Source organism: Arachis ipaensis, chromosome B2 (genome assembly GCF_059453495.1).
Source record: "Arachis ipaensis isolate K30076 ecotype BB chromosome B2, ASM5945349v1, whole genome shotgun sequence".
Lineage (NCBI taxonomy): Eukaryota > Viridiplantae > Streptophyta > Magnoliopsida > Fabales > Fabaceae > Arachis > Arachis ipaensis.
This window is the reverse complement of record NC_142437.1, coordinates 112,945,627-112,962,106: the sequence shown is the minus strand read 5'-3', so window position 1 is coordinate 112,962,106 and position 16,480 is coordinate 112,945,627.

Here is a 16,480-nt window from a genome sequence, read left to right as displayed (position 1 = left end):
AGATTTAGTTCTTAAACTTTATATGTTTAAGATTGATTTATTTAGAAAAGAAAGAATTATGTTTTGGATTGAGATTGTTGATTAACGGAAAAAAGGATGATGAGGATGGATTTGAAATATGATTTTTGAATGAATTTGGAAATGTGATATGGATTGACGAATGATGATGATATTGACGAATGTGAATGAATTATTTATGTGGCTTATGAATTTGAAATATCTGAGATACGAGGTTCCCTGGATTAAGTGCCGTGGCTCGCCACCACGTGTACCAGGTTGAAAACTCGATACTCTGTTGACCCTACGACGTAAGTGTGACCGGGCACTATATAAATTCCCGGGAATGTTACCCCCATTGAGCAATATAATTTGAGAAAAAGCTATGCATAGACTCTTGGGGATGCACGTCGGGGGACGGTCTAAGGACAATTCAGACTTGTCGGGTTGGCTGGATAACCGACAGATGAGCCTCATCAGCCATAGGACAGGCATGCATCATATGCATTTGTATGCTTTGCTTGGGTTTGAACTTGTTTTGGTTTGCCTAATTGCTAAACTGTTCTTAACTGCTACTTGAACTATTTGCTGTAACTGCTACCTACTTGTGCTTTCCTTGTCTGTCTTGCCTATGTTTGTCCTGGCGTGCTACATTTGAGAATGAACTTTGGTGCTGAATTAATGACTGTGTTGTTTGATTGCATGGTTGGTTTCTGATTGAGATTTTCTTATAAGAAAGGAAAGATTTTGGACTTCTGAAAGATTAAACATTGTTTCTTTGAAAGAGTTTTGAACGATTTCCTATTGGTTTTAAAAGATTCATAAGGCAATGATAATCACTGAGCTTGAAAACAGTTTTCTTACTAAATATCTTCTTATGACAACTTTGAAACTCCGTGGTGAGACCATGTGGTTAGGTTCTCACCCCCTACAGCTTTACCTTTTCAGGATCCAGATGAAGAGGCATTAAGAAGAGTTACACTGGGTCTGACTTATATGCTGCTGTGTTAATTAGATTATTTTCTTCCCTCGTCTTTGTCATTACAAATTTCTAAGAGGAATAGGAATTGTATGTTCTATATGTATATTATATTATGAGATATTATGTAAGGAGTCTTGTATATGAATCTATGCCTGCTTGCATTTTTCTTAAGATAAAGTGTTTATTTCCAGTTTAAAAAGAAATCAGCGAATACAGTGTCGAGTCAGGCTCCTATTTTAGTATTTAGTATGTAAAGCAGTCGTAATACTTCTTGCTATCAGAGTGGCGAAGCCGGAAGCGTGACTTCTGATAGTGAGGGTGTTACACTGTCCCCCTCCCCGCCTCCCCTTCCCAGCACCCCCACCCCTACCCCCACCCCGCGGTCACCCCCCCTTTCCGTCTCCCCTTCCCAGCACCCCCACCCCCACCCCCACCCCGCGTCACCCCCTCCCCGTTTTCCCTTCCCCCCATCCCGCGGTCACCCCCCCTTTCCATCTCCCCTTCCCAGCACCCCCACCCCCAGCCCGCGTCACCCCCTCCCCGTTTTCCCTTCCCCCCACCCCGCGGTCACCCCCCTCTCCGTCTCCCCTTCCCAGCACCCCCACCCCCACCCCGCCTCCCCTTCCCCCCACTCCCAAACAGAAACAGAAACAGAGAAACAAAAACTCAAGTAACAAATTAACAAATTCAAGTACAAAGCCAAATCAACAGAGGAGCATGCATGAACGGCGGAGAGGCAGTGGCGGGACGGCGAGACTGCGGCAGCGGAACAGCGAGACTGCGGCGGCGGGACGGCGGCTTCCCTTTCTCCTTCATCGTCATCATCATCAGAGTTTTGGAGGAGGCGGCGGCGACGACAGAGGTTCCCCGGCGCCGTCCCCCTCCCCCTCTTCCCTTCCCCTCCCCTCCCCTCCCCCTTCGTATACCTCTTTTCTTCCCCCACCCACCCCAAACGCGTTTTCTTCCCTCTCCCCCAAACACGCGTTTTCCTTTTTTTTTTAATTTTATAATTTTTATTATTAAAATAGGAATAGGGGTAGTTTAGGAATAAAACAAAAAATTTTATTAAAAATGACGATTTTAATACGAATAAAAACGTTAAGGACGATTTTAATACGAAAATTACAAGAGGGACGATTTCGATTCTAGCACTAAACTTTAGGGACCAAAACCATACTTACCCTTATAATTTACTAAACTATTAAAAACCCAAATCATTCTCCCAGAAAATGAACCCTAATTTTCTATATTTCCTCTCCTGTTCTGTCGCCGTCGTCGCCACCCGAGCATAACCGCTTCATTAGGTGCCCCATTCTCTCCGTCTGTCGTGCCGTCTCCGTCCTACAAAATGACGTTACTATTGCACATGCTTATGAATTTTCAATTTTAATTTTCATTGTAGTGCCTTGTTAATTGAGTGTCAGCTAGGTTTTGTTTGTTTGTCCCCTTTTTTGAGGCAGTTAATTGCGTTGATTGAGAAGGAAGGCATGGCGGCGGAAAAGAATCAACGATGCCTTATGGTGCTAATGCATACAAGGATCTGCGGCATCAACCCAAAAAGGTGGAGGAGGAGGCTGTGGTTTGGGAAAATCTACCTCCGTTTCCTTTAATTTCAGCGTGGATCTTCCACTGGGTCGCATGCACGCTTTGGAGTTGGATTCCAAGATTCATCTCGTTGGAGGTTTCAAATATTTGTCCGTACTTGATTATTATTGTGATGGTCCTTGCTATCCTTCCAAAAAAGTCTACGAACTAGACCTTAAGAAGGAGGTGGAGGAGTCGAATCCAATAGATGATTTTCCAAAGTTATTGATACCGGGTTCTATGCTCTTCACAAAATCTGAAGTGTTTGTTATTTTATAAGGATGTGTGGTCTCGATCATCTCGTACATGAGGCTGGTCCTCCGAATTTTTGGGTTTTAGCGACCAAGGTTTGGGCCCCTGATCATCCTGACCAACACTCACATTCCTTACTTGATCACATGTATTTCTATGGTAAGCTATACCTCCAAATCTGTTTTGAAGATGGAAGAGTTTTTGTCTACTCTTATGACACCCATAACTCATATTGGACCAGTGAGGGTGGCAATAGTTTTACGCGTCTTTTTTTGTGTCCAAGTGGGTGGCCAGCGTCGGTCCTTTCTTCCAAGTGTGTATACTCCAGGTATCGGATAATTTCCTGCATCTTCATGTTGTTTACTCCTGAGTATTGTTATTCGTATTGGTATTGCTATTGTTACAGACTTGTTTTATCCTGGCAAATACTTGGCACTTTCATGCGAATGCATTGGAGAAAAATACTTGATGTGTGCTTTCGGATGAATTGGGTGTCTGTTATCTTCCAAAGGCTTGAAGGCTGCTTATATAGAATGCCATCCTTCAATCATGAGGAAAGGTCTGTGCTTGTTGATTTTGATGGCAAAGGCACGTTTCTTGTTATGTTACCTGGCTTTGCAAAGGAATGAAGACAGGACCCTGTGCGTGTTGGTTCTTCAAGTCATTGTGAAGAAGGTTGTATCCCATCCCTCCCGGATCCTGCATAGATCTGTGAGGTCCCCAATAGAGTGTGATTTCTTAGATTGGAAGGTCCTTAGCATGAACATGTACAGCATAAATCGTGGCTTCGATGATTGGTTTAGTGTCTCTCTTTTCCCTGGCATCCCCTGCAACAAAGCCATTGCATACGAGGTCCGAAGGGGAGGAAAAAGAAAATGCAACCAAATTTGAGTTCCAAACATGCTTGATTGCTTCAAAGGTAATGCTTGCCTCTCTGCTTTTTGTCATCATTGTCTTATGTACCTTAAAGTAAAGTAGCTTTGTTATTTGTTGTTGTCCCATATTGATGTGAGTAAGTTTGTCAATGCATGCCATTCTTGTTTCAATTCATGAATAGAGGAAGGTTCTTCCTGGTGATTTGATTGTTAGTTTGGAATATTGTATAGATTCATGTCAAGGACAACTATGCTAGTTTTCTTAAAATCTGTAATCTAACTTATGTATAGATTATGATGTCAACATAGTAAACTTCTGCCTTCTTGTTCCAATCCAATGGGAAGAGCACTACTTTTTGAATGATGATTTCTTTTATGTTTTTGATTTTCTGTGATTTTCTATGATTTTAATTCTGAACTCGATTCAATTAGTCAGTTTCTGAGTTGTGTTTCTACCTTAGCTTTTTTATTGTTTTAGCTATATCGAATTATCGATCATGGTTGTTGGAATGTAAATGAATTAAAAGGCTATCTTTAATTAATTTTAAGATGCCATTAATTTGTTCTATTTTATTATATAAATAGAAAAGATCACTCAATTAAAAAATGATAATTTGTTTAAAAGGAAGATTTTCTCAGTATCACATTAATTATGTTGATATGAATAATTACTTTTTAATAAAATACTTTTTTTACAAATTATATTCAAATACTTCTATAATTAATTAATTATATAAAAGTATTTTTTATTAAAAGAAAAAAAAAGGTTTATCAAAAGAACAACTGGACGGCTGGACACATGAAATGAAAGTATGAAACTAATGCTCCTCAATCCTTACGATGGCAATTTGTTTGGCATTTAATTGAATTGGAAAAAAAAAGGAAAATTTACGTCATAAATTATTAAAAACAGGAGTCACAATTTAATTGATTTTCTATTAATAATATGTGGAGAACTTTTTTTTATCCTATAAGGATTTATTAGACTCTTAAATTCGGCGAAATTATGTATCAAGTACATTATATTAATACAACAAACAAGCAAGTTAAAAAGAATTTAATACTTGATCTTGGTACGAATGTTTTAATTTTATTGTTGTGTCTGAAGAAGAATAATTATACTAATTTAGTATACTCGAAAGACACCTTAGTATAATATTAACAATCTAATAAAGATGATTTTTAGTAAATTCTTATTTACGGCGGAATGATGCCCCTTTGACTATACAATAATATATAACACTCAACATGTTTGAAAACAACGAAAAACGTTCTTTTGTTGATATTATTACCAGTATTTGATATTAAATTATTCATAGCATTATTATATTCTCCCTATTCTCTTCACCAAATTGTTTTAGGATAACAAATTAGTTAAAAATCTTTTATTTTATTAGCCTAGTTGCTCTTTTGATTTTGGAAAAAAAAAATCTTTATTAATATACTTTTTTTTCTATGATCGTCACTCCGTAATAAAAATTAGCTAATACTTAAGGCTCATAACAAAAATAAATAATCTATTTACAGAAAAGCTTTTCTCGCATCAAACATTAATATATTTTTAACATCTAATTAGATGAGATAATTATTCAATTAAAAAAATAAAAATTTGTTGTTTTTTTTCTATAATTAGAGTTGTCTACTTCTATCCCTTTATTATTTAAATCTAACTAAATCTTTATCTTCAAAAATAAAAAAAAGTCCTATCCAATAAAAATGTATTGACCTTATTTAAAAATAATATAAAAAGATTTTTTTTATTCTTAAGATTTTTTTTATTCTTAAGATTTTTTTTATCATAAACTTGTCAAATAAAGAATAAATGACATTATACTGCAATTTATATGGATTTACATGTAGACTCCATAAATTAAAAAATTAAAACAATAAACCGCTAGTTTGAACCATGAAGGCCAAGTACGGCATGAGTATGACAATTTACAAGAACATTTTCAAGAAATTCACAATATGACTTCAAAAGGCTAAGTATGCAAATTAATTAGAAAAATACCAGCATTGATCCATGTATGTTTTCATGCACAATTTATTGATTCTTTTTTAGTTCGGTGTAAGAGTCCACTCGAAACCTGTTTTTCCACTTTTTATTTTTCCATCAATAAGACTCAAGAATTATTTATACAAAAATAAATGACAAAGCAATTTCCTTATTCATATGCATTAGTATACTCATTTTTTCATGTCAAAATTGAACAAATGGTACCTTCCAATGTACAAAGTATCACCAACGAACACAACTCCCATGGCAGTAACAATAACAAATGAGTGGCCTGAATGTTGCTACATACACTATTAAAGGAATTAAAATTAAAAACAAAAAAATAATAAGAACAAAATTCTTCACTAACTACCTTGCTTGAAAGATATCAAGTTTGGAATCATAGCTAAATAAGACATGCAAATGATCGATCCCTGGGAAAAAATGCATAGCATTAGATCAAACCCTTTACCATTAGCCAAAATCTATATACATAACTTGATTATTAGGATGAACGACTCTTCTCTGATTCATGAAGAACATAACACTGCTCTAGTTCAATATTCCAAACCACAATATTTTATTAGTTGAATGGAAAAAATACACATTAAAACATGGTTAAAGAACTATAACAATCTAATTAAGATATCATATACCAAAGAAAACAACGATTATTTTCCTTGATTGATAAAGGAAAAGCCGTAACAGCAACAGCGAATAGCGAACAACGAAGTAATGAACATCAAGTGGAAGCAAACAATAGCAGTTTTACAAATGGAGAAGTGAATAGCAACAATAATTGAAGGAAGAGACAACCAAAACCACTAACCTGAAGAGCTGTTGGAGAATAGAGCCACTGTGAAAGTGTTATAGAGGCATATCAATTTAGAATCCAAAACAAAAGTAATACACAAACAAACATGCAATTTAGAATCTAAAGTGTTAGAGTCATATCACTGAACACTTGGCGTGCATGAATTCATTAAATAATAATTATCACAATCCAAGCAAATCAAATGCACGAAATCTTTAATTTTAAGCACGGCAAACCAAAATCAATCAATAGTTATTAGCCAAATCATCAATAATACCAAACTCAAGAACTAAAAAAACATATTCAAAGTTCACTAACTATTTACAAAGCATGCCTATTAATGGAAAGGATAAGACAAATCCTGAAAAAATCAATCCACAAGCTATGATTGCCAAAGTAACTCATTAAGTCCTTAACTTATATAATATTAAAGGCATTAATATTAAAAAAAAAAAAAGAACACAAGCTAATAAGAAAAAGTAAAAAAACCCAATATGAGTAACTAAGAGAGAATTAGGGAATATTCAAATAAAGTTTGACCAAGTTAATTCTTTGGTTGACATGTATGCTAAATGTGACAGATTTGGGGAAGCAAATAAGTTTTTTGCAAATTTGGATCTTCAAAGTTCAGTTCCTTGGACAGCCCTGATCTCGGGTAATGTTCAGAAGGGACACCCTGAAGAATATATAAAGCTATTCATTGAGATGCAAAGAGCTGAAAAGACTGCAGATGCAACTACCTATGCCAGCATCCTAAAAGCCTGTGCAAATTTAGCCTCACAGGCTCTGGGAAAGCAGTTACACTACTCGCACATAATCATATCAGGGCACATATTGTGTTTTTAATCAGATTAGGGCACATATTGTGAATTAGGGAGTATACAAATCAAATGTACAAATTCTTCAATTTTGAGTACAGCAGTCCAAAATCAATCAAGAATTATCATCCAAATCATCAACAATACCGAACTCAAGAACTAAAATAACATGTTCAAAGTTCACTAACTAAAGCTAATTCTAATTTGAAAATCCTAATTCAAACTAAGCTAAACCTCAAAATTCAGATTCAATTAAATGCAAACTAAATCCGAACAACAAAATCAAAATTAACCTAGAAACTTCATCAACTACAAGATCAGAAAAAAGAAAATGAAACCTGGTGCGAATTGACAAAATGAGTTATAGGGAGAGGGGGGGGATGCTAGTTGAACTCAGAACTGGAGCAGCTAGCAGTTGCAATGAGCAAAGGGGATGAATACGGTGGCGCAATAGATATCGCCAGAATGACGCTGGCAGTGGCTGTGCAAGGAGGGTTGACGCAGAGGAAGCAGTGGCAGTTAACGAGGGGTGCGGTGGTTCGTGGCTCAATGGTCAAGGATAAATAAAGAGAAAGGAAGAAGGACAGAAGTGTGGCAACAGGCGAACAGCAAGCAAGAGCGTCAGCAACACAACCAGTAGCAGCAGCAGCCAACGAACAGAGTTTCTGACGAGAAGATCGGTTTGGAGAAGGATAGGCGATGGGTTTAGGGAACAAAGATTGCGTTAACAGAGCTTCTGGTGAGAAGCATAGACGATGGATTTAGGAAAGGATTGACAAGAAGCTAAGGTTTTGGTTTCGGCGGGTTTAGGTCTTCATTTTGCGCCAAATTTTGGGAAAAAAATGAAAGAAGCGGCTATTTACCCAAGATTAAAATTTTTTTAACGGGGTTTATAAAACTCCTGTAGATTAAAAATAGAAAATCATGTAAATTGAATTCCGAAAAATGAAAAGGGAGAAAGGACTTCTCTTAGTAATTTTGTAGGGGTTTATAAAATGTCCTGTTAAATAATTGCGATAAAATAAAATATTTTTTGTATTGCACGATGATTCTAAATTGGATGGAATATTACTCAAGTCTAGTGTACTGACCTGCTTAAATATTATATTAGCGGTTTAACATATTTAGTGGCTTTTTAAGAGATTAACTTTTTTAACTTTAATTTTAATCTTATAAATTGGATATAATAAATTAAACATTAAAAAAAAATATTCAAAAAAAAAATAAAAAATGTATAAGTTATTTAACTTTTAGATGGTATAAAATTTATAAATTTAAATTAAATAAGATATTAAACAAATTTATTACGTTGTTATTATGTATAAGGAAATCCAAATAAAAATTTATAAACATTATAAACAATTAACTATTTATATACGTTATTAACTTTACTTATTTATTTTCAATAGTATTTAATTTGAAGTAGAGATAAAAAGTCATTCAAAATACTCTTTATATTCATACATAATTTTAATTGGTGAAAAATATTTTTTAAATTTTAAATTTATTTTTTAAACTATCTTTATTTTTATTTTTTTAAAACATTAATTTACATTTTTGTAATATCCCTTCACCATATTATATACTATTCTTTCTCTTACTATATACTATTCTTTGTACACATACCTGTTATTGACTATTAAATTACCTTGGCCTTCTTTATGATTTTTTTCTTCTCCTGCTACCTTCTCCTCACCCGATCGTTATGAATTATCACCACGTACTATCATCGCAACTTTTACCCTTGTCTATCACTATAATCTACAACTATCTATGCTGCTAACTTTTATGAGTTGTTGAAGGTTTGCTAAAAGAATTAAGATACAAAGCATTTAAAATTTTTGGCCAAATTATCAAAATTTGATGTCAATAATCCTATAAAATAATATCAAAATTTATTGTTTCGAACTAAATTAATAAAAAATAGCAAATAAATGTAAGTTTTTTAACTAATAATTTATATATTTAAGTCGCAGTGTAATTTAATACATTGAGACAACAGGCAGCCATTGTAATTCCACATGTGGCTGCTACTATATACAATTCACATTTATTTCAATGTACACATTAATTATACTATATTTTATTGCTAGGTTTTACATTTTTAGAAAAAGTGATATCATATCTTCAGGATGAGATTGATTTTCATAATCGAATGTGAATCTTCTTATTATTATGATCGTCATTTGAATACTATCCAGAAACAACAGTTACTTTAAGTTCAGAATATTATTAGATAGTTATATAATAAGTATCTTTCAAATTATGTAATGCATACAAGTTATATCTTTGGATTTATCTTGAAAGCTACAAATTAAAGTTAAATGATATTAGTTCTTTTATTAAGCACAGAAATAAACATCAAAGGACTTAACAGTAGGTTTGATTAGAGAACAAAATATCGAATAATAATAAAAGAATCACTTAATCTAAAAAATGCATAACAAAATATGACGTGTCTCAGGTAACATAAAATGCGATGAAAATAATAAAAAAAACTATATATCCTTTTACAGTCATGACTGTTTTTGTAGTATATCTTTCATATATGCATGTGCCTTATCCATAACTTCTTACTTCTTCATATTGAATTCCTTGCTAACCAAGTCGATTGCTAGCCTCATCCTATCATTGTCATTGACCTAATAATTTTAAAAAGTACGAAGCAATTAGATATATATATATATATATATATACATACTTAGATACATATTACATTTTTTCCTAATAATAATAAAAAAATTTAGAAAATGAATAAGGTTGGTTAACGTGATGCCAAAATTATCAGTCCACCCGCACTCTTTCATCCATTGAGTAACTCAGATACCGCAGTCGTTACTGTTTAGTTAAATGTGTGATTATACTACTTTATTAGTTTAACCGAACACATGATTCGTACATAACAAAATGAATAGACATGACAATAAATTTTTTTTTAAAATAATATTACTTACGAGCCTTTCCTCTGTTGTGGCAGGTCAGACGGTTCCACGATACGAAACTTAGAAATCCGAGGTACAGTGATTTCACTAGAATTGTAGAAAGATTTGTGTTCTAACATTCGTTCAATGAATATAGCCTGTGTGACATAAATTGCAGTTGGATATTGTGTAGTGCGAGCAATGTAACGGGTTAATTTTTATTACCTGTCTAAAATGGTTAGATTATAAAAATTTTAAAAATTATTAATTCGATATTAGTGTTAACAAATGAACCTTAATTTCAAATTAAACAAACTACTAAATCACTTACAAACCGAATACAACAATGATCTTAAAATACAAATTCAAGTCGTAATTTCAAATAATGTGGTGTTTTTTTTTTCGTTATACACAAAACATTCAAAATTAGTAGAGAATAAAAGTTGAAAAACTAATTTTACTTTTAAAGAAATCAAACTAGACCACTTACCATGGTTTCAACTGATAATAGCCTGCCATATTTTTTGTCTGGTATTTTACAAGAATCAAGCACAAAGATCTTTTTTTTTCATGTCTACGATCATCAGGAACCAATGCTCATTGAGGTCGTTGTTTGATAAAATTGTCACTGTATACTATAAAAACTTGACGCGAAACTAATTGATTTTATCTGCAAATAATACTAATATATATTAATTAATTAATTATTCATATTGTTTCATCTAATAATCTCTTCAACTTATTTTTCATCAGTAACTTCAAATGATGAATTAACATTGATATGAATCTAGCAAGAGCCATATTTTGTTGCAAGGGTTTGTAATGGAAAATCTACAGTGAAGTATTTGATGAAAAATAAGAATTTATGATGGAATGAAGTTATTTTTATCACGAAACTACTGTGGTGGCATCTACTTATTTACAAAATAATGAGGATTGTGAGTCTATGCTATTAAGATAAACATACATTTTGGATTAAATAAATCATATTTTATTTACTAGAAATTAAAGGACTTACCCTTGACAAGTACTCAATCTTATACATGTAGTTATCTGCAAATTGTTCCCTTAGTTGATTAGGTGGTCTGGACCATGTAAGTGCTAGTTGCTTATTATATTGTCATAAAAAAATATGACATCAAATTATTCATATGTTGCTTGAAACTTAAACCAAACAACTTATCAAATACAAATTTTTTGGGGTATTTTTGTACTGAAACTTACCAAAAAAGTTGTTGGCAAAAACCATACGGATGGCAATTTGTTAAGCTTTTTATGCTCTTGTGTGAGAATGCAAGTAAGGGAATCTATAACCTACAAACAAATACATTATATATTTTTAATTTTATGATACATGACATTAACATTTCGTACTTTTTATGTTAAATAATAAAAAATAAATATTTACATCTTGGATGACTTGTTCTCCTGAAATTAACGTGGCTAAACTTTCTCTATTTGCATATGAGGTACGAGTTGACACTAGTACTACATCCCTTTATGAATACACATGCAAATATTTAGTTCAGAAAATTGTTGTTATCAACGTATAAAATAGACTTGCATCAAGTCGAATAGTGTTATAAGGATTTACCGATTAACTTGGAACTTTAAATCCGGGCCAAAAATATAAGCGGCACAAGCAAGCTCATCCGTCGTTAGAATCCTGTCCTCCGGTGGTCTAAAACTAATGGGCATCCACTGCAAACACAAAGCCATCATCATGTGTAATTAAACAATAAAATTGAAAACAGTAATACTAAACAATGTCATCACAATACAAGTTCATGTTTTTATACACATACCTGTGGAATTTTCGGGCCACATGAACGCCGCGGCAGCGCAAATGATGAGGTACCCTTTTTACCAATATATATTCCCATATTTGAATTCCAATCTAATTCAGATGATCTTCGTGGGGAGACATTATGTTTGAAGAGCTCGTTGAGAGTAGTGTCGTTTTCGTGATTATCGGAATTGTTGCTAGGGAAAAATTTGTGTAGGGTGGGTTGTACAACTGTTTTATGACATTTTTGGGATCAAATGAATTTGTTCATTATTTTATCTATGTCAACTTTGTCGTATTATTAATAGCTAAATTTTCTAGGTACGGATTGTCCGATCTAGTTCTATTAACAGCGTACAATGGATAAGCCATTTGGTTTTGTTTTTCGAGGATTTTCTTCAGAGAGGTTATGGCTGTTGTCATCTTATCAACTGCATTAGTAAAAATAATTTCACGCTGGTGGTAATACTGGTTGTAGTTGGGTGGTGAGTGAGCTTCAACGTGTTGAAATTGGTTCTTGTTAAGGGGCGAGTTCACCTTCTTTTGTTTCTTGTTATCTGTATTTAAACTTCTATAAAAGTTGTATTTTAAATGTTGCACATAACACACAAATTACGAACATATATTTAAAGTATCAGCAGATACTAAATAATTAATAAACGTTAACATCGTATTCTAAAGAGTACATAAAATTTAATGAAAATTAATTCGTATAAAAAATTTATCACAAAAAATGTGATATTTTTTTCTTTTTAACTAAAAAAAATACCGTTTATATATTTTAGGCATTACAATATCGAAAATAATAAAATTGAAAGCATAAACATATAAACAGTTTTTTGTCTAATATATTCATAGTCATAAAATTGGAACATATATGAGTAGTGTAGCTTTTTGAAGGTGAAAAAATGTTTACATCGTTCTTCACAAAACATACGCTAAAATATTAATCTAATACATTTTTCCATGAGTTATGTTGCAGAATAATTATTTACACAGAAAAGAATGATTCATGTTTTAAAAATTGTATTAAAAACATTCTACAAAATTTCAGAAAATATTTAAAATCTTGTACTAAAGATATGTACTAATAAATAATAAAATAGTTTTTTCCTATTATATTAATTAGTACGGGATAATAATTAAGAATTAAATTAATGTTAAGAAAAACATAAAATTGGGCTTATATCTATTATTCACATAGACCGATCATAATATAACGACCATATTTAGTTGTACAATAAAATTGGATCGGTTACCTTGATGATGTATCCATTATTTGTTCAGCGTTCTTTTCCTCTGCTTTGTCCTATTCTTGTCCATGATGTTTATACAAGGCTCTGTCGATTCGCTTGTGACATTGATGGTAGATCTATCTCTTCCCTTGCTCGGCCTCCTACATCTCCCCCTTGAAGACATGTTTTTGTGATAATAGTTAATTCAAGTTAAAATTAATTAAGATTTTTCTCGTACGAATAGCTAAATTATAGAAACTTTTGACTATCTATGATCTAGGTGCTTTGAATTTATAAGGGCTAATGATTGAGTATTTTTCAAAAATTATAATTTCAAATATTGAATTTTGTACAAATCAAATTTAAAGTTACGAAATTCAATTTGTTTTCAATCTACATAATGTTGCCCACATTTGAAAAATACACTCAATTTTTAAATTTAAGTGATATTTTTCTTAATTTATTTAAAAATATCTTATTCAAATATTGCAGTGTGATAAAATTATGCTGATTATTTTTGAAAGCAACGATTTATTTTCTGTTACATTATTTTATTTTCAACTGGGAACCGGCGAATAAAACGATCCGTACCAACATGTGAAACCGCCAAATTAAATAGTGTAAGATCCGGTTAATTAACGGCTAATTAACCCATAAATGAGAATTTATTCTAGAAAGCCAAAAATGTTATTTTTATGGCTTAATATGATAGAGGAAATTGAGACGAGAATTTCGGTACCAATTTTATAGAAATCGGACCAAGATTGGACCGAATGGGCCAAACCGGGCCAACCGGACCCAAAGTGGGCCCTTGGCCCAACTAAACTAAACCAAAACCCTAGTTTTCAGCACTCTCTCTCCTCATTTGAGATACTAAACATGCTGAAATGGAGGCCATGGAGGGAAGAACACTCTCTCAAGTTCTATCTCTCACTTGATCTTCAAACCACCATAACTTTTGATCTAGAGCTCCGATTTCCGCTCCGTTTGCGGCCACGCGTTCACCGCGGAGAGCTCTACAAAACCCATACAATTAATCTTGAGGTAAGCCACGTTTTACTGTTCGAAATTCCAGCCCTTGATTTCGAGTTTCATGAGTAAAAATGTTGAGATTTTGGGTTCTTTGATGTTATAGGACCCAACTCTCTTGAAGGAGAAGGTTAATCTTGTCTCTTTGGACCTTGGGTGTGGTAAGATTCTCAACCCTAGTGTAATTTGTTGTTCTATGAGGTTTGGGCATTGAGATGTTGTGTATGGGTATGATGATTGTGGCTTAGGTTGTGTATATGTGAATATTGGAGCTTGATTGGTGATTTTGGAAAGCTTGGAAGAGGGTTTTGTGTGATAAAATCTGTTCTTGGAGGTGTTGATACCTTGAGAGCTTGTGGACAAGTGGTTTGGAAGTGCTCCGGTTGAGCTTGGAAAATTGGCTAAGGTATGGTTTCGGTTTCCCGTATCTAATATGTAATGTGGTAGGAAATACTTAGGCTAGAGGCCCTAAGATAGGCATTGAATTGATGATGTTGTGGAATGGTTGAGATATATGATGTGATCATATGTGTGATTATGAATATTGATGCCTTGATTATGTGATATGTGAGAAAATGCATGTTGTGATATATGCTTGATGAATGATTGAGGTTGAATTGATGGGTGGTGCCATATTGTTGGTGAGTATGATGATTATGTATAATGATGGTTGATTGGAAATTGATATTGTTAGAAATTGGGATGAGAAGGATGTATGACATAATATTGTGTTTATCCTTTGGCCTTTTGATTGAGAAGTGTTAAAATGGTTGGAGGTAGTTTTGAGAATTTTGGTAAAATGTCAATGCGTGAGTTGAGGATGGCTTGTTGTTGAATTTGGTACACTTTGATTGATTTCAAAGAAAAGGGATGAAATTGGCATGTTTTAATTGATTTTGAAAAGAGTTGAAAGTGGCTTGTTTTGAAAATGGCACTTTGTGGTTTTGAATGAAAATATGGTTTTTGGGCATATTTTGACGGGACATAACTTGGACTACGGATCTTTGATTTGTGCCAATTCTGTTTAGAAATGAAATTGGATCCGGGATGTCCATGCCGTTTGAAGAACGGGTGAAAAATGATTTAAAATGAGAGAGTTATGACCGTCGGAAGATTGGGGGTTGAATCTGTGAATTCTGCAGCTTTTAACTTAGAACATTTTTAGCAGAATGACCCCTCGCGCGTAGGCGCACTTGGCGCGTATGCGCCGTTCTTCGAGAAAGCATCATCCACGCGTGCGCGTGGAGTGCGCGTACGCGTGGCCCTGTTTTCATCCCAAAGTTGATTTTTGAGTTTTAAAAGCCAAACTTCATACTTCTAAGCCTCCAATCTCACCACTTATGTCTTAAATCATTATGATATGCCTAGCATGAGGAAAAGGGCTAGTGAATGTGGTAACTTGCGAGTGAAGCAAGGGAAAAATGAATGATCCATGAGGATCAAAGATGATTATGTGAGATGTGGAGGATGGCGGTGGAAGTGCTTGTTATGCCATGGGCCGAATGGCCGTAATTGTTAATGAATTGGCTGGTTATGGATTTAACCGTGAGCCGGATGGCTGGATTATGCCGTGTGGCGGCGGAGCCATGTTTATGGCTAAGTATAAATGCATATATGCTGTTGAATGAATTGTGAATGTTGGCACTTCCACCATTGGAGATGAGGGTTTCCCTGGGTAGTAGCAATGGCTAGCCACCATGTGCTCCAGGTTGAGACTCGAAGCTCTGTTAACCCAATGTCGTAAGTGTGGCCGGGCACTGTGAAAGGCGCAGATGAGCTCGCCCCCATAAATATTCACCAGTGATGGTGATGGATAAATATTCACCAGTGAGGGTGATGGATATGGATCATGATTATGATCAAGTTTATGATGAGTATAACTCGAGTTGGGGATGCACGACAGAGGGACAGTCCAATGGCTAGCTACCAGGACTTGTCGGGTTGGCTCTATAACCGACAGATGATATCATCAGCCACTAGGGACAAGCATGCATCATAAGCATACTACATGAATTGTTTGAGATTGCCTATTTGACTGCATATTACTTGCTAATTGCCTAAATGCCTTATCTGTTCCTATTTGTAAATCTCTTGTCTGATATAACTGTGTTTGCTATATTATACTCCTGCTGGTGATTGGGAGGTCTGAAGGAATTGGAAAGGGAAGTATTAGTTAGACTGAAGAATCTTT